This window comes from Papilio xuthus, unplaced genomic scaffold, assembly GCF_000836235.2.
Source record: "Papilio xuthus unplaced genomic scaffold, Pxut_1.1 DF829758.1, whole genome shotgun sequence".
Lineage (NCBI taxonomy): Eukaryota > Metazoa > Arthropoda > Insecta > Lepidoptera > Papilionidae > Papilio > Papilio xuthus.
The window spans coordinates 221,629-241,537 of NW_013528891.1; the positions used below are offsets into that span (position 1 = coordinate 221,629).

The 19,909-nt window shown below is 32.7% G+C and overlaps 1 protein-coding gene across 1 annotated transcript in view; it reads left to right on the top strand.

Moving 5' to 3' along the window:
• Nucleotides 1-5,543: 5,543 nt before the first annotated feature.
• LOC106128558 (agrin) overlaps nt 5,544-19,909 on the top strand; it is a 39,832-nt gene continuing 25,466 nt past the window's right edge. The window contains exon 1 of the mRNA XM_013327004.1: nt 5,544-5,641. The gene's annotated coding sequence lies outside the window, so the exon portion shown is untranslated. The remainder of the gene's footprint in view (nt 5,642-19,909) is intronic.

Here is a 19,909-nt window from a genome sequence, read left to right on the forward strand (position 1 = left end):
TAAGTACATCGATTTTAAGTTTAATTTTATCCCACTAAACAGTTTTTTTTTCGGCAGGTTTTCATGCCTATAAATGCTTTTTTATTTACATTTCGCTTTGACCGCCTTGTGAACAAACGAACCGATTTTGACGAGTAGAGTCATTTAATTTACAGTCTATACCTAAGTGTTAGAGCCCATTTAGACAGAGAGAATTTCTTGCCTCGAAGATGCGATTATCGTAAGAATATAAAAATGTTTCTTTGTCTGAACATTCACACTTCTACTTTATCGACGACGGTGGGGAAGATCTCTCTGTCTTTATGGGCCTTTAGGGTTACTATCAGTCGGGCTTTTCATTTTTCTATTAACATTTTATCTACAAATTGTTTGTTTCATGTGTTGCTGTTAAATCAAATAGTTTAAACATGAGGTCTTATTAACTTTGCTATATTAGTTAACCAGTCAACAAAATAACAGTCGGCAAGTTACCAAAGCCACGGATCCAGTGATCTGCAAAGCGTCTAAACTATTCGAGCGTTAGTTCAACTAAAGCTCGATAACCGCCTTACAACTTGGGTTAAACTGATTCAATTTAACTTAGTTGTGTTGAACAAAATTCCAGTGTGTAACTAAATTAATACGAGTTTGTATACTTTGGATGAAATTACATGTTTACTGAAGAACATTTCACATACAGAAGCTAAAACAGGAAACATTTTGACGGGAATTTCGATGAATTTCGTATCGTTTTATCGACGAAGTATGACATTTGTGCAGCGCCTCTATCTGTTATAAATATAACTAAGAACTTCTTTATGTGACGACAAATTCGACGTTTACATATTTGAAACAATGATGATTTTTTTTTATTAAAATAAGATATATATAGATCAGCTTATCTACAATTTGCTTTGACACAAAGAAATGATTAAATTTAATTTGTTCATTTCATTTCAGGCACCGGATATTCTGTTAGACTCCACCCTTTCCTTGTAAACGCATCTCTCACTCGAACAAAGGACGTTGAAACGTATATATGTAATACGTAAGTGAGTAAAATACATATGGAAGAGTATTTTCACGTAACAACAATTTAAGTTAAATTTCGTTCACAAAAATTCAAGAAACAAAGTAACAAATATAAGGAAAAAAGCGATGTTTTGGAATAAATCATATATTATCTATCTACATTGTTAAAAAAATTTGAGGTTGTGATTAAAAAAATATTCCGTGAATATATTTGTGTTACTAATAACGAATTATTGTCTGTGCGTCTGTCTATCCGCAAGTTCGCATTTGTACCTAAACTCCGAAACAGGTCCTCCGATTTAGACAGGACTTTTAATGGAAATTAATATATGTAAGTGGGAGTAACATAGGTCATTTTTTAAGCTGAGGAAGTCGCGAGCAATAGCTAGTCAAGAAATAAATTACAAATCTAAAAAGCAGGTCATAGTAAAGTTTCTAAAACAAATATAATACAAAACAAAACAATACTGCATGTAATAAAATTCAAACGGTTACTGGAACATATATGTCAGATCGAAACCTCACACAAATAGAGCTACGAAGGACACAAGTATGGAGAAGTCATAATTTCGCCATAGACAAGTTTAACATATAGATTTATCATAAAAATTATGCAGGATCACATAGAATAGGAAAGAAAAACAGAATCTGCGCGGACCTTTATGACTTACTTTTGTTTAGTGCAAAATTACGTATCCGAACTCTTTGGTGGACATAGATTGCACTAGGTGGCATAATGGCCACTGAGAACTTTTGCCTTTAAGAAAAAGATAGAGAAAAGAATCACGTCGTGAATAGAGTTAGTAGGAATTGTTAATGTTTTAAAAGTATATTAACAATGTAATAAAAGCATTTTGGCTGAGGATTTACAATTTATAATATTTACTTGTAGTTGGTATGTGCCACCTCTAGCACAAGCACTCTTCATAGCTCTATGGTCAGAAAGCTCGATTGTATGTTTTAGCTTACCTCGCCTGCACTTGTAAAGGGGTAAGTAGGCGAATGAATAACAACTGCAATGCTTTTGTTTGTAAGTAAACCGTGTTTACAGCTTTGCTTAAAATAACAGTCGCCATTAAATAGATGCTGTATTAAGTATATGTGATTTTTATGTAAGACAGAGTTTTAACGATCGCGTTATAGTTTTATTATATCATAAGGTGGCAAACGAGCGAGAGGTCAACTGTATTCGCTGAAATAGCGATGCGACTGCTGCCTATAAACATCCGCAATTGCAGATACATTGCCTAATCAACTGAGGAGGGGATGCACAGAAAGAGAATATTTCCACTTCTATTTATCCCTTCCTCCATCAAATCCTATTCCCTTTCCCATCCTTTCCTTATAAGAAAAGAGTGGAAAGAGTGGTAAGATTAGGCCTCCTGTACGTGTCACTAGACGCCTGTCTTCTGTGTGGTCATGGTAATGCACGAGGCGAGCCCATTGCTTATGCAACAGAGTTATCAGCATTTATCATTTTCTAATATAAAAAAGAAATATCTGAAAGACTGAAAGTATACAAATAGTTAAAGATTTAAACTCTAGTTAATTAGTGATGAACAAAATATATCGATAAAAATATTAACTAAAGTTTTCTATCGACAATAAGTAACAACACTATTTGAGAAGAAAAAATAAAACAACCTCGTATATCAGCGAGGACTCTTATTATGTATGTGAATGGAATATAAAGACTTGAAATGTGACGTCATTAACCTAGGTAAAAGTGAGATAGTGCTAACTTTCTTAAAAGAGTACGTGACACAAAGCTAGACTAGATTTCGATCTTTGTCTTGTTGTTACTATCTCGGGTTTCCACTGATAGGACGACAGTGGGTTTAGTAGAATCGTCATCAATTTTGTGGAAACTGATATGAGATTATTGGTGTACTTTATGCCCGATAGAGGCGCTGCATATTTATACAAATTTTTTTGATGACCATGATGGCGCTTGTCACAATTGTTCGTGCTAAGAAATTGACTTTTATTAATGGACCGGTTATAAGACGTATTATTTTATGCCTATTTGATTTTCGCCATTTTGTAGCTGATGGCAGCGGTTTGTAGGGGTTGTGTGGATTTGAACAAATATTGTAGATAGAATTAACAACACGTAACATCAACAGGCGCATAAATCGGAACGAAACAAAAGCATTTCTAAGCAATCACCTATCCAAGTACAGATATAATGGACAGAGACAGGTTGTTTCGGCAATTAAAATTGACGGAAAGAATAACAATAGTTGAAGATATGACTATTTTATTTGTATAACAAAACACTTTTAGACAGTATTAGTTAGAATCATCTGGCGGGAATGTCATGCTTTTGTTACAAAGTCCAGTGTCAGAATAGTGAGGGGTCACAAACGTCGACATTTTAGTAAGGCTAGTGTTGAGTTATACACTGGCTCATTTTCGGATTTTCTTCCTAACAATACAGTGTAAAATATATCATCAAACAAACTAACAAATTATATTTAAACTTTGAAAGTTGACAGGCGTTTAAATTAGATTAAAAAAAAAAACAACTATAAATAGAAAGTCAGACATTACAGGTTGACATATTGTTACTTTTAGTCTACTTTTTTTTTGAATACTTTGTCACAATGAAGACTAATAAGTTAAATAAAAATATAGATAAGTAACAGTTGCCCGCGACTTTGTCCGCGTGGTATAAACAAAAGAAAAACAGGTAGGGTAGTGTAGCTTCACAACAGTATTTTTTAAATTGATTCAAGATTTTTTGAGCCTATTTAATGTAAACAATCAAATCTTTCCTCTATATAATATGTCTAGATACAAAAATATCTCAAGTATTTTTTAAATTATCAATCGATTTATTTATTTATTTTTTGTATAAAAACTTTATAATTTTTTTTCTTGTATTACCAAATTATTTGAAATTGAGCGATTGCTAGTTAGTTATAATGCCCTAGTATTTGTATGACGAGACACTATTTATGTTCTTCCCAGTTTATGTGAAGGTTAAACAGACGTAGTTGGTTTATAAATTGACGATATAACAAGGATTTTTCACGACGCTTTTACTATCTTTTAACTATGCTATTTTACTATCTCTTTGATGAAGTTTTTTAAAATGGTCAATTTAAAACATTCATAAAACGGAATCGATTGTTTGCTATGAAGTTCCGTATTTTGAATCATACTTTTAAGTAAATAAAGTTTAATTTTCATTGCTCTAATATTCTATAAAAATATAGAAGAAAAATGAGTTATATGAGGATATTTACTTTTAAATTGAAATGATTACTAGATTTTTAATAGAGTTTTTTTGTTATAACTTTTTAATTTCCTGCAGTTCTGTATGTAGCTATATCCTAACGTACTCAACAACAACATAGCTAACGCCCGTAACTGACAGGGGTAGTCAGAAACCACTGACAAACTGAAATTAATATGATTTCCAAATAGTACGATACCGAGTGTGAACTAGGTATATTAAATTAAGTTTTTTCTGTCCTAAATCCAATCTTTGTCCATATTGTCGAATCTTAAGTAATAACTTTAAAGTTAACTATGTTACACTTTTAATAAAGTTCTAAATAAAATGAGCGAAAGTAAATTTTTCTACAACAGGGAAAACTGCACGTCTGGGATTTATTCGCAACGGATTTAAACTTGCTAATAAACTTTCACTTAGCGTAATCACGACTTACATTAAGTTAGCACCGCCAACAGGATAGGCAGAATTAAGTATTCGTATCAACACTAGGAAACAAATGTAATAACACAACTCCATTAATTATAGATGTAGAGTTTTTTATTACTTGGTTCCAGGGAAAATTAGGTCGTCGTCAGATGATTATACGTCCCCACTGAGTGGCTCGGAGCCTACCCTAAGTTAGGGGTGACTAGGCCGTAGTCAACCACGCTGGTCCAGTGCGAGAGGACTACACACATATCTTTGAATTTCTTCACGATCATCATCATCACAATGTTTTCCTACATCGTAAGAACGTTGGATATATATATGAAATTTGAAAATCTAAAAAAAAACAATGGTAGAAGGCGGGGATCAAACGTTTTACACGATCCGGTCCGATCAAGCTCTTAACAATTACGGTACCAACGCTTTCGTCTACTTTTATACTAAAAAAGCATTACTTTATGGAATGTTTGTTACCAGGAACTCTAACGCATAAAGCTTAATTGAACTTTCACAAGTTCAATGTCTGAAAAATCTATAAAATTGATAATTAAGCTAACTAAACTCTACTTATATTTAAGTAACAATTGACTTTAAGGACCCAATTGTACTTAATTTAATTACTTATCCGCGTGATTGTACTTTAACCCTTTAACGAGCACCAGGACTGCAGAAGAATGAACGAGTCGTGTTCATCTCAAGGCGCGCTTCGTAAATACTTAGAAAACGTTCTTTGGACGGCTTCACCAGAGTCCTCATTAACCCAGAAAGTGTCTGCGGCCCGAAGCTACCAGTGAAAGACGATGGAAACTAGTATACGAGATATATTAGCTGGTGAAGAGGACAGCCGGCTCAGTCGCGCTCCGGCCGCCCGTGGGTACGCACGTGTCCCGTGTGAACGAATAACCTAAAGTTGGTCGCAAGTGTTGTGAACAAACCTGTGCTTCGGTGAATTAAGTTCAAGTAAGTTGAGAATATTTCTAGTGAAAGCTTCTAAGAATTTCTTAACACTAAACTATTTTTTTTATTGTACTGAAAATAAGTAGTCATAAGCTCGAGAGAGCTTTTTATTCCTGAAAAAAATATTTCAGTATTTTTAATTAAATTGCATTTGATTTTTTTAAATTAAAATTAATTGAAAATTAAAAATAAAAAGAGTTTTAAATAGACTTTAATGAAAAGGGAATGTTGGTATAAAAGTAAATCGAAGCCTATTTATAAATCTAATGCCTCGAAGCTAAAACAAGTTTCGAAGCGCATCGGGATCATTAAGTCTCGCTTCTCTTCCATAGAAACTGTAATACCCTTATCAGTCACCGGCGGCCATAAATATCAGGGTCACTGACCCCCTTCTATTAATACCAATTAACATATTTTCATTAATTAAACACCAAACAATGTTTTTTGAACTTTTAACTTCATGTTAAAAGTTACGTTTCACTAGAGAATGCAGTATTGTATCCCCGTCTTCACATCGAAAGGTCCAAGGTTCGAAGCTTTCGAATTTATATTGGAATTATTTACATTATCTATCAAGCGCTATTGTTCTTAATCTATGTGACGAATAAAATTATTAACTGTTTTAAAAATAACAGAGGATCCAAAACTGCTTATAAAGCTATAATTATCCCAGCTTAAAAAGAAATCTTACTAATATTATAAATGCGAACGTTTAGATGGATGGATGGATCTTTGCTATAAGGTATTTTCAGAACAGCTCAAGAAAGCTAGAACAGCTCTAGAAATTTGGTACATATATAAAACATATTCTGGAAGAACACATAGGCTACTTACTAAGTTTTTTTTAATTCCGCGCAGACAGAGTTGGGATCAAAAGCTATATTAAAAGTTACCTATCTTAGTATGTCCTAAATTTTCAATGGTATTTCGCAACCCCATATGTTCTCTTCATGTTTCTAACAACACCTCCCTGTACATTAAAACATTAAGATTATAGGCTAAGTATAATGATGGCCGTCAGTCTGTGGTATGCGAAACAAAAGACAGCAGGGCTGTACCTCACTTGGAGGCTAACTGCGTTTTAACTGTAAGACCATTAAATTTATAATTACAACTTCAGCTTTAACGTTTTACGTATACCTTAGGATGGTCTGGAGAATTTTAGCTTCAAGCTTTTGTAGTATTTTTTGTGTTAGAAAAGTAAGTATGAATTTAAGGTGATATTTTTAAGGTTCTATAGATAAACTAGCTATCGCCCGCGACTCCGTCCGCGCGGGTTGAAAAATAGATGTTGGCCGATTCTCAGACTTATTCAATGTGTTCACAAAATTACATAAGAATCGGTCAAGCCGTTTCGGAGGTGTATGGGAACGAAAAATGTGAGACGAAAATTTTATATATAAGATGTTATTTTCAAACTGATAAATACATTTTCGATTTCTTTAAAATAAATATGAGTTTAATAATGCTTAGATAAAAAGAGAAATAAAAAATTATTTCGTATAATCAAACGGCTAGAAACAAAAGGATTGCTTTCCTTCACGACTTTATTCAAGTTTGGAGCACTTATAATATTTGAATACTGAAAAATGCATAGTTAATGCCCCCTAAATGTACAAAACGTTTGCAGAGTACTTGAGAGGTGTGAACTAAGTTAAGCTGTTGCACTTGACCATCTGGTAAAAGAACCCATATTTAGTGGGTTTATGGTATCATACTATGATTTTTTACTCACTAAGTGAAGCCCATAGTGTAGATTTCACAAATTAAATCTTAATGACACTAAATTGTATTTCAAGTAACTATTGTCGCAACTTCATTTGTGCAGAATAAAAAATTGTGTCTTTTTTAAGATGTGTTGAGTTATCGAATATAATATATGAATTTAACATATCCCGAGGAAACATTGCACATTTTCGGGATTATAGGCAGTCTATGTGTTCATCCAAACTTTGTTCTACATCTACACTTTTCATAGCCGTTTTGCTGTTCTGAAGGCGCGTAATAACAAACATCCATGCATCCATATAAACTTTCCAGTTTATAACATTACTTTCGTTTATTTTGACATAAAATTTTGATTGGTCACATTTATAATTTTTAATTAAGAAATCCTGTCTATACGGTAAAGTTTTAGACGAACGGAAATTGGCTATAAAGAGGCCGATAAACTTAAATTAACGGGTTTTAGTATTACAGGTAGACTAAAGATACGGATGCTGGATAGATTTTAAGACATCGAATACAATTCTTAGGTTATCACACACTTTTTTGATTAAAAATTAATATAAACCCATTATCGCCCTGCATTAGCTGTCGCGACTCCGTCCGAGGAATTGAAAAAAAAACATAATTAGTAGCCTATGTGTTCTTCCAGACTATGTTCTATATGCATGCCAAATTTGATCAATATCCGTTCACCTCTTTGTGGAGATGCTCTCTAACAAACATTCATCTAAACATTTGCATTGATAATATTAGGAAGATATTAGAACAAATTCGTTATTAATAACAATCAACACCTCATAAACAATATCCTAAATAGGTGCATAAATAAATAATATATTTATTTAAAAACATACGATTATCGTTCTTAGAACTATCGTATTTATAAATCTTTGCAAAAAATCACAGAAACATGCTATAATAAATATTTAAAATATTAACATAACATAGAGTTGTTACTACACAATTACGTTTATCCAGTGAATGTATAAAAATGGTGGTAAATTCCGCACGTAGGAGATGACAATGCCCCAGTTGGTCAGTACCGTGTAATTTATACCCAACTGGTAATAATGATGCGGTGTAGACTGGATCAGTTCGATGTTATTATTGTTTGCTTATTCACGTCTTACTTTGTTTTACTTTTCATAACTAGAATCCTTTGGCGCGAATGACGTGCTTTCGTTACAAAGTCCAGTGTCAGAATGATTAGTGAGGGGACATAAACGTCGACATTTTAGTAAGGCTAGTGTTGGGTCAATACACTGCCACATTTTCGGATTTTCTTCCTAACACTATGATCCAATTTAAAATACAAAAGCAAAAGTAATGTTAATAGTAATTTTGAAATAGAGTATAATTAACAACTAAACTGTACGTCAAAATTAAGTAGTACACTTTCAAAATTCCAATCTTACTAATATTATAAATGCAAATATTTAGATGGATGTTTGTTAGAACTTATCTCCAGAACGGCTTAACGGATCTTAATGAAATTTGACACAGATGTAAAATATAGTCTGGAAGAACACATAGAACACTTTTTTTCTTTCTAATTCCGTGTAGTCGGAGTAGAGGCGGACATCTAACTTTTCATAAAACATTAAAAGTAAAGTTATACGACGGAATGTTTTGAAGATAACTTCATCAGAGTTCATTGAGTAATTTGTCTATTTTAAAATCTTATTGTAGATAAAATCTTTATTATTCTCATCATTTAAAGATATTATCACAAGGTGTCTACTGTCGACTGGATGATAGCCAGCAGTGAAAGTCCACTCCGTACCTAACGTGTAGCGAATACAAAGAGCGTACAAACAAACAAACACTATACACTTTCTTCTATTTAATACATTCTCACAGCGTTTGTTTATGTTAAAATATTCGCTTAGAATTACACTTGACCTTGGTCTTTCTCTTAAAAGAAAAAAAAACTCGTATTTAACAGACAATCGAGAAAAATTTCACATTTCAGTTTAATTCGTTTCCAATATATTTGTATACAAGTATTTGGTAATTAATAAAGGGTTATTATAAATTATATTTATGTATATTAATATTAAGTATTTAATGCCGCACTAGTTTACATTTCTCAATTAAACTAAGGGATATGTTAACGTCTCTGAGTACGACAAATAAATTTAATAATGATAACTAATTGTAGTCCCTTTCCCTGGGAAGTAGATTTTCCAGAAGGGATGCACAGGTAGGGTAAGTATTCTCTTTTCGTGCATCCCCTCCTCCGTCGATTAAAAGTAGGTTACGCATCTGCGATTGCGGATGTCTGGGCAGCGGTCGCTTATTATATAAGCTTATCTATATTTCAAATTAACATTTAATTACGTATAATAGTTGTAAGGGTGTGTTTCCACTGTCATGTTAAAATTAGGTTCCACACAGACATATCCACATCTTAATTAACCAAGCTATAAACCAGCGCTTCAAGTAAATTGAACCCGCACTCTCGAATGAAAAGAATTAATTATTTTCAACGACGCGGATGTTGTTTTTTTAAACTTTAATTAAGATCTCGTATGAGTTTTTGCAATTAATTACGCAGAATCCAATTTGTTCAATTAAACTGTTTAAAAGAATTGGAAAAGACTATTATTTTAATTAGATTATAATTTTGTAAAAATACCAACTTTTTTTTAAATAATCACAGACATGTTACAACAAGAAACAACTTAACATCTCTTAAATAAAAATATATACGTAAATTCTTCTAAAATGTATTTAAACTATTCAGACATGTTAATGAAAGGAATACCGTTCTTTGTTAAACTCAAAGCATAATATTTAATTTTAAATTCTTTATAAAATTATCTACAAAGCTTACATGAAATTAGTTAACAAAACTATTTAAAAAACTTGTTAACTTTATATTACATTTTTTATATTTGACTGTTTTCGTATATTCTAATATCGAACCGTCTAATCTATTCATGTTTATTGAAACATATGAATGTAGTAAATGAGTCTTTGACTTTAATACATTGATTATATCGTGTCTTAAGAATTGTTGTGCTTTTTTACTATTAATATAATAACAAAAGCTAAATAGCCTAAGCTTTAGATTTGTGTCAGATTCATTGTTAAATCTAATTTGACCGTGGATCACCTGCTGAGTTGTAACGGCAGGCCACATTCACCACAACACCTTTCTCACACCACTTTTGCCACAGTGGTATTGTGGTGAAAATAAATTTAATTGTGATATGATTGCTCTGATCATCACAACATCCGGGTGAATAACAATAGGCGATCGCATATCGGCGCGCGAAATGTGCGCCACTTTGTGAGATGTTTATAAAAAAATATGGGACAATTTATGTTTGTTAAGATTCTTTTATACTTGTGATTAGTTTGTATGTGGTATACTTTTCTGTTGCTTCTTCTAAAATTATAATCTGGTAATAGCCTTATATTTGAGGGTACAGACCGATGATGCGGCTGTGAACTGGATTGGATAAGATATAAAAAATATTCATACGCTGCAAATAATCTGTTAATGCTGCTGTTCCCAACTAAATTAATATGTAAGTTTAAAATAATTTATGCATGTGTTATTTTGTTATTTTCTATCCATCTACAACTTGTATATATTGCTAATTTTATGTGTAAAGTGGATGGATGTATGTATATTAGTTTGAAAGTATCTCCAGAACGGCTGAACGAATCTCGATGAAATTTGGTATACATATAGAACATAGTCTGGGAGAACACATAGGCTACTAATTATTTTTATTATAAATCAGCGCGGACGGAGTCGCAGGCGACAGCTAGTCTTTCAAATATAGTCGACTTTTATGTAAAATAATCTGTTGAGATGCATCGTCATGTACGGCAGTTTACATGTAAATGTTAGCTTCGTATATCTCCCACAGTTGAATACACCACGAACAATATGTTAATCAAATTATTTTACAGTTATTCTGACGTGATATGTCTAAATGTTTTATCTTAAATATAAAATTCTCGTGTCACAATGTTAGTTATCAAACTCCTCAGTAACGGCTTGACTAATTTTTATGAAATTTTATACTCATATTCAGCAATCATACAGTACTAGTGTTGCCATATCATTAGCCAGAGACTTTCTAGGTATTCTGTGATCTAGACTTTGCTTAAGACCCGAGAACCAGTAATTACAGAAGTGGTAATAAATTCTAGTGTCCAATTACGAGTGCATACGTGGCGCCATCTCACATTAAAATCGTAAACCGATAAATGTCGGCAATACTAATCAGATTGAAATTCTTAATTAATAGTTAGAACTTAGCGTTATTCATACTAGCTGCTGGAAATAAAAAATCTAATTAGAAGCCTATATGTTCTTCCAGACTATGCCCTACATCTATGCCACATTTAGCCGTTCACGAAATACCTTTAAACAAACATCCATTGAAACATTCGCATTTATAATATTAGCAAGATTATTTTTTTTTCTTTGAGAAGTGTACTGTGAATATATATTTATTGAAAGAGAACGAAACATCTTGCTGTTTACAATTTTTTTTAAGTTTAATCACTTTTATTCTTAAATAAATTGGATATATTGAAGACCACAGATATAACAAGAAATAGATATGTCAAAGTCTCACTTGCAACGTAGTGAAATAGAATGGACATCCAACAAAACACCGATGCAACTTTCAATTCAATAGTTGACCCTAATCTGGTCATTGAGGAGTGTGAATATATTGGGGTCAATGTACCAGTAATTGCCTACATCGCCTTGTTAGGAATTCATTTAAAAACTTACTGCCATCAATTGAATTACGAACTAGAACGTCAATACTTGAAATTGAGAGCAAGTTTTCAATAAATCGAGATGTTTTTTTTTCAAATCAATAGTAATTTCCAAGCTTATGTTAAAACTAAATCGTCTCGGAACTCGGAATTAAAACACATAATTAGTAGTCTATGTGTTCTTCCAGACTATGTTCTATATGTATGCCAAACTTCAGCGAGATCTATGCAGCCGTACTGGAGATGCATCAATCTAAACATTCGCATTTATAATATTAGATTAAAAAGTAATATAATTTTATTTTTATGATCATGTTTGCTGGCCATTTAAATTTTACAAAAAACAAAAGTACAGAAAAATAACTATAAGCAAGTTTAAATATGTTTAAAAAAAGAATTTCACTTTAAAAACTGTAAAAAAGTTAATTTTCTGCATTTACAACTTTCTGACACACATTCTTGTAAGGCTTCATCTTATCGTAATCTAGATTCGCACAAGTTTTTTGGTAAAAAAAAATACTTAACACACTTTTATGTATAACGTACTTAAATATGACCTCTTTTTTGCTAACGCTACTTTAAATTTAGTAAAGAATACTGCACTAGAAAACATATTCTCCTATAATACTAGCTATCGCCCTCGACACCTACCGCGGAATTAAAAAAGATCAATAATTGAGATAAAAACTACCCTATCTCTTAAGTTACACCTAAATACAGATGCTTACAAAATTGAACAAGAATTAGTTCAGTAGTTTCGGAGTTCTTCGCAAACATACATCGTGAAACGAAGTTTTTACGCATTAGTTCAAACTTCCTAAGAAGGACTTGGTTAACCTTTCAGCGACAATTTCTAAAGTAAAGCAATTGTTATTTCTTCTAAAATTAAATTTAACACCACGACTAGTCGTTAAGGTAACTTCAGCTGTGGCGCAAGTTTAGTCGCGCGGCTATCTGATTAGTGGAAAACGGTTCTTAAAGATTTTGTTTCGTTTGTTTCATTGTCAAACTACACGTTTGCGTCATGTACTCGTATATTCAAATATAGTCTCGTTTACCAGAACAACCAAACCAAAAGTTCGATCAACCTGAACCAATGCAAATGAATTCACAAAACCTGTACTAGATTTAGAATGCGAATATCTGAACCGACAGAACAAAACTATAGGAATCTTTTATATTGCTGTTTTATATGTTTAAAATAACTTGATTAATATGTAAAAGAATAAATGTTACACATCTTACTAATATTATAAATGCGAATGTTTAGATGGATGTTTGTTTGACGGTAACTCCAAAACAGCTCAACGGATATTGATGAAATTTGGCGTACATGTAGAACATAGTGTGGAAGAATACATAGGCTACTTGTTAAGTTTATTTTAAATCCGCGCGGACGGAGTCGCGGTCGACAGTTAGTATATAGAAAATAACAAGCCCGACTATGCGTGTGACACTTTTAATTCATACAATTAATATAATTATAGTGTGTATGAAACATATTAAAAGAAATTAAGTTGCTTATAATGAAAATTCAATTTTTTAAATTTCTGTCTGTTTGTCCGCCAGTTCGTGTTTGTTCTTGTTAATAATAATTACATAACTATTACAAAATACAGTTTTAAATGTAGAGGTTAATATCTTACTTAAGCGAGAGTGTTTGTCAAACGATGTAGAACAAATTGCCTGTAAGAACTCGACACGTCTTCAGGAATCTAGATTTACCTTATAAGTAATGGTGGTCGCTGGCTGCAAATAATTCTATCTAATGCTAGTTTCACACGAGGGCAGAGCACGGAAGCAGAGTATGAGACATTGCAGTACAACCATTAAACGCAAACTAGTGACATAAAAGTCAATAATGTATGGAAGTGACACTGACCTTCGGTATGTCACCTGCTTGTTTTGTATTACTAAGTTATTTGAACACATTTATTAAAATTCTATTAGCGATATTGACAATTTTGTCTTGTCGAATATTTTGCGACAAGCGCCTTCGTATTCTTTGTTAATTATGTCAAAATTAGTATAAGATTTTTTAGTGGTGTACTTAACGCCTAATAGAGGGCGCTGCACAAACTTTGAAACAAATTTGGCGATGACAGCGTCCCTCGTCACAAATATACGTGCAGGGCCACTGTTCTCTCTTGGAGCGAGGTGTTCTTCACTATCCTACTGTTTCACAAATCTGTCCTCGTGTGATTGTAACAGAGGAAAGTGTTCGCTGCGCTGTGAAATGCGAACATAAAGACAGTAACAATAAATCACTTCAAAGATAAAGATTGCAGTTAAAAATGACCAGAGAGAATACACCCGCATTCCATAAAGGATTTACTGAGTTCAGTTTTTCATTCATTAATTAGTCGATAAGGGAGATCGTTAGTTTTGAGTTAGTAGGAAAAATCTCTGTTAAGTGTTTTATTCAAATAGTAATATCAGCAGTCCCTTAGTGTAGTTTTCTTATCACAAGAACGTCTCTGAGTGTGGAGTAAACACATTGTGTCTTCTGTTCTAAACTGGAAGGTTATGCCGCAATATTTCTTTTTTTATTTTTCTATTATAAAAAATAGCTGCATGTAATTTGCCATAATAATATGTAAATAATTGAATTTAAAATAACATTTTTTTTAATAATAATAACAATAATATGAATTTAATATGAAATTCGTTTCACGTGTTGCCAATTGTATAATGCAAACTCATGACATGAAGTGTTCGCGAACCTAAATCAAATCAATGTCATGGGTTTTTTTTCTCTTTCGAACATCGCATACTGTATAAACATTTCCATTTAAAATTATGACAATGATGTTTACATATAATGATCAGGTAAATTTAAAATATTTGCCTTCAATACATCATCAAAGATCAACAAACTCTTTCATTTTAATACTACAGTTGATTAGTTTCATTATTGTTTACCTTTCAGAATAAAATGTAAAACTTTATCTTTGTTCTCTAAGTTGGATATCATCATCATCAGATCACTATACGTCCCCACCGAGGAGCTCGGTGCTTACCCTAAGTTAGGTGTGACTAGGCCATAGTCAAACACGCTGGCTAAGTGTGGGTTGGTTGACACAGTTGGATATAGTAAATATCGTTTAATTTGACACTTTCATAGAAGATTTTTATGTTTTTTGAATCGCGTAATTTTACCTTTTTACATCATAAATGCGAAAATTCAAATTTATGGATGATTTTTGAAAGGTATCTCCGGAACGGTTCAACGGATTTTGATAAAATTTGGCACAAATGTAGAACATAGTCTGGAAGAACACAGGCTAATTGAGGATTTTCCATACCGCACGGACCTATGTCCGTGCGGTATGTCCCGAGCGACAGCAAGTTGCTAATAATACTAGTTCAAACAAATAGTGATTTTAATATAAATCCATCAAAATTTAATTTAATTTAATCTATATTTTCCTTATTTCATCAAAGTTTAAATTGATGTTACCAAAATTTCAGTTTATTTTAAATATTAATTAATGTCGATACTTTTATAATGATGTTTAATTTAAGAATACTTAATGACCTAAGTTAATTAATTTCATACACAAATCTGCTGTTAAATTAAATTTCATTGGAAATTTCCAAAGCACTGTTAGTATTTTTGGAGCATTTATAATGAGAGTAACCAATTAAGTTACTTTTAATGTTAAAGTAGCGGTTTACAGTGACCTAATAACAAAGAAACGTTATACTCGTAAAGCTTTAATATAACTTTATAACTTGAACACTGAAACAGGAAACATTTAAGTATACTGTAAAGGAAGCCTAGTGTATTAAGTTTACAACTTAATTTATACTTAGAGAAAGTAATGATCAAATTTGAAAAGCAATAATTAATAATAACTACGATTATTTTGTTATTAATCTCATTGAGTTTAACTTAATTATGGGACTTGATTTAAAAAAGAAATAGCCTAGTAAATAAATTAATTAATTCGAGCTAAAAACGTTTATTGAAAGTACATCTTTAGATTAAGAAATTTTGCTAAACTCTTTGCTAAACTTCCTTAAAAAATTACCTTTGTAAAATATAACTTAAGCATTTAAAACTTTACCATGATCTAAATAGATTTGATATACGAATAAAAAGTATTTTTAATCATCATCTCGAGATGGCATTTAATATTCAAACTTCGTATTCATTGTTGAGGAAAAGTAGTCCCACAAGGTAACGCATTAGGACCGCATTTTTATCTAATAGGTTTATTATTAACTTTGCAAGGAATGAAAGTTTAAGTTTACGGTTGTGATTTTATCGCATGGATAAGTTTCTGTTAGAATTCAATTACCGAGTTCATTGACCTCTGTGCAGTACGCGCTGGCAATGGGCCGAGGAATGTAATCCTTCATAAATCGATTATCTTATTTTATATGCATTTATATACCGGACAAATGCAGTATGAACGTATCTTCTACAATGTATCAGGCACGGTGTAAAGAACTAGTAAAATCCACTATCAGTCATGCTTCAAGGCAATTTAAATAGTAATTGACTTTAATATATACCACGCGGATTAAAAAAAACTTAATTAGTATCTTATGTGTTTTTCCAGACTATGTTCTACATTTATGCCAAATTTCAGCGAGAACCATGCAGCCGTTCAGGAGTTACCTTCAAACAAACATTCTTCCATCCATCCTTCTCAACATTCGCGTTTATAATTTTAGTAACATATAACACACTAGTTAATATAGGATTGAGGTTATCTTTGGTAACAAATAACGTGTCATTTATCATCTTTTTCTCTTTATAGCTCAATTATTCTTTACACATAAGCTATCACAACACTGTCAATAGACGAACGTTTGCCGACACAACCCAATGTTGACTTAATCAATTCACCCGCGCCTCCTCTACAGTGTGTCTCGGATACCCATTGACTCGCAATTCCAACTTATTGTTGCCTTTAAACCTATCAACGCTAATAAAACTCTTTTGTGCACTAATTTATTATTTAAAAGACGATTGTGGATATTTTCTTATCTCAATCTGGATTATGTCGTTTGACATGACTTATCGTTATAAGTCGACGGTGCGCCAACATTGCGCCAACGTTTGTTCTATCCTCGGTTCTTCGCTTGGTCTCAGCCATGTCTACCCGATCGTTGCCAAATACGACGCCACTGATCCCGACCATGTTTCCTTGTTTTGAATAAGATCTTGTGGGATATCCCAGCAGAGAATGTGGTCAATCTAAGACCACTTTAAATCGTTTCCATTATTTAGAATTAACCAGTATGTATGCGTGTTAGCCGTTGATTGATGGTAAATATTCTAGCAAAAAGTCCGATACGGAACATATCATTATCATTTAGAAACCACGCCTGTCATCGACCGCACGACGGCGCTCACAGATGAATGATTTGAAAACTCAAGCGAAACATCACAGTATAATAATCTTTAGTACCGGGTGTTTGTAAGCAGGACTTAGTTACTTAAGAATTTTGTTATTCATGCCTAGTTCTCCTTGATAAGTCCAATTGTATTGCCCATTAATTTGAGAATCTTTCTCAATCAAACTTATTACTTTAACAATGCGAATGTTTAGGGATGGATTTTTGTTAGAAGGTATCTTCTGAACGGCTCAACTGATCTCGATGAAACTTGGCACAGATATAGATCATAGTCTAAAGAATATATAGGATACTTAATAAGGTTTTTTAAATTCTGCGCCGAGGATATAAGGACAAAAGCTAGTTTTACTAATATTTTTATAACTAGTCCAACTATAATAGTCTAATGATGGGATTCGCAATAATTATTACTTGATTTATATTCTTAACTATTAGGATATTTGAGGTTCAATATAAATAACTCATTATTCAGTTATGCAAAATACGGATCTTGTACGCGAAGATATTCAAACTATTTCCATTATTGCTTCTACTTTTCACATAAAGGAGTTTATCTACAGTATTGGCAATAAGTTCCATTCAAAATATCGACAACAATGAGATTTACATCCAGGGACCCGTCTAATACTACGTGACCTCCCAACCTTCCTTGTTCGCTTCTAAAATTGCATTCTTCAAGAATATTTGTAAAGACATCTGGGGTTTGTATTCTGGCTATGTCACTGTTAAATCCTGTCCGATCTTTTGCAACTTGCCCCGGAAAGACTCGGCACTCCACAAATTTACGGGTACGGGTTTATATTTTGATATTTGTAAAGACGACATTTTATTTGTTAATTTCTATGCAGTAAAAAATTCCCGGAAAGTGAATAAACCGATAAAAGCAACTACTACAGAAATTTCATTTTACAAACACAACACTTTGTGAATATATTTGTTTCACGTTTTCACGATATATTAGGGTAAATTGTAATCCGGCAGTGTACACAATTTGCCGGTGACATCCACTTTTTCAGATGCCACAAGATATTACGCGCAGGCATTCACGTCATGATACGCCAGCAACTTTGTATTGAACTTTTATTAGAAAGAAAGAATATTTAATTTATGATAGCCTGGTACATATTTTCCTCATCCAGCCTCTTCCAATAATCGGTAGGTGCTCGAATCACAATTTACTTTCGTTCCTTTATTTTGATTGTTTGATTGATGGGTGTAATAAGATTCACGTCGTCAGCTTTTATTTGCAATCTGAACACTTTGTTGGTATCTTGAATTCCACGTAAATTAAGTCTTTTGTACTTTTTTTAAGTAACTTATAATGTCACCTATAAAGTATCCTTATGGAAAATCCTAGTTATATAAAGCTACCGTATTCGTGTAGAATTGGACAAATGTATACAATTGTATAGTCTCGAGTTAGTACTGACCAGTATGATTATTAGCATTTTAGAAAAACATGCATAATTTGCACACTGCTTTCTTTAAATTATGTTCATGTAACTACTCAAGCTGCTATGAATTCCCAGCTTATTTTCCATTAACATCTCAACAAAGATCTTACGTTCACAATTTACCGCATATTTATAATATACACGAACTATTTTTCCTTCCAAAACAACCTCCGAAACTTTGGCTAACAACAGGATGTTGAAATAAAAATAACAAAAACATGAAGCATCCTCGTCGGACCCGGAGTAATCAGGAAACGAATGCAGACAATGAATGGATAGGACAATAATGTTGCCGGCAGACCGTGAAGCGACCTGCGCTTGCTCGTCGCTGATTGGTGTACTCCAGCGCGGTACGCCATTGATTTTACTTTAATATTTACAAAGAGACAGCACAGAGCTTTCCATAGTGACGAAACGGGTACGTTCACCTCACAGTAGTTCATGGTGGAAGATAGTTTAAAGGAAAGGGAACAAGGAAGATGCTAAATCCCTTCCTAGATTTGGATGACTCTATCCACGATATTAATCTTAATATACTTGTAATCGAATCCGAACCTAAATTTAAATTACAGAACAGTGGGTCTAGTGGGAATAAGACGCTTGCCTTCGTATCGTCTTCGTCAATTATGTCAAAATGAGTATGAGATTTTTGGTGTACTTTACGCCCGACAGGGGCGCTCTATTTTAATACAATATCTGTCGATGACCATGATAGAGCTTGTCACAAATATTAATACTAGGGACATTTGTCAATGGATTTATTAATTAACTAGGCAAATTACATTGAGTTTTAATATTTATTTTATATTCTTTCTTTTAAATCTTTACATTCTGATCCTTAAAATTCTTCAACAAAATTATCATGTTGAATAACGCAGAATGGATATTATTATGTACTTGTCTGTTGCATCTTGTTTATTTGGTTTAGTTTTTATTGTTTTTTTTTTGTCGACCGCAGGAGCGATCGTAT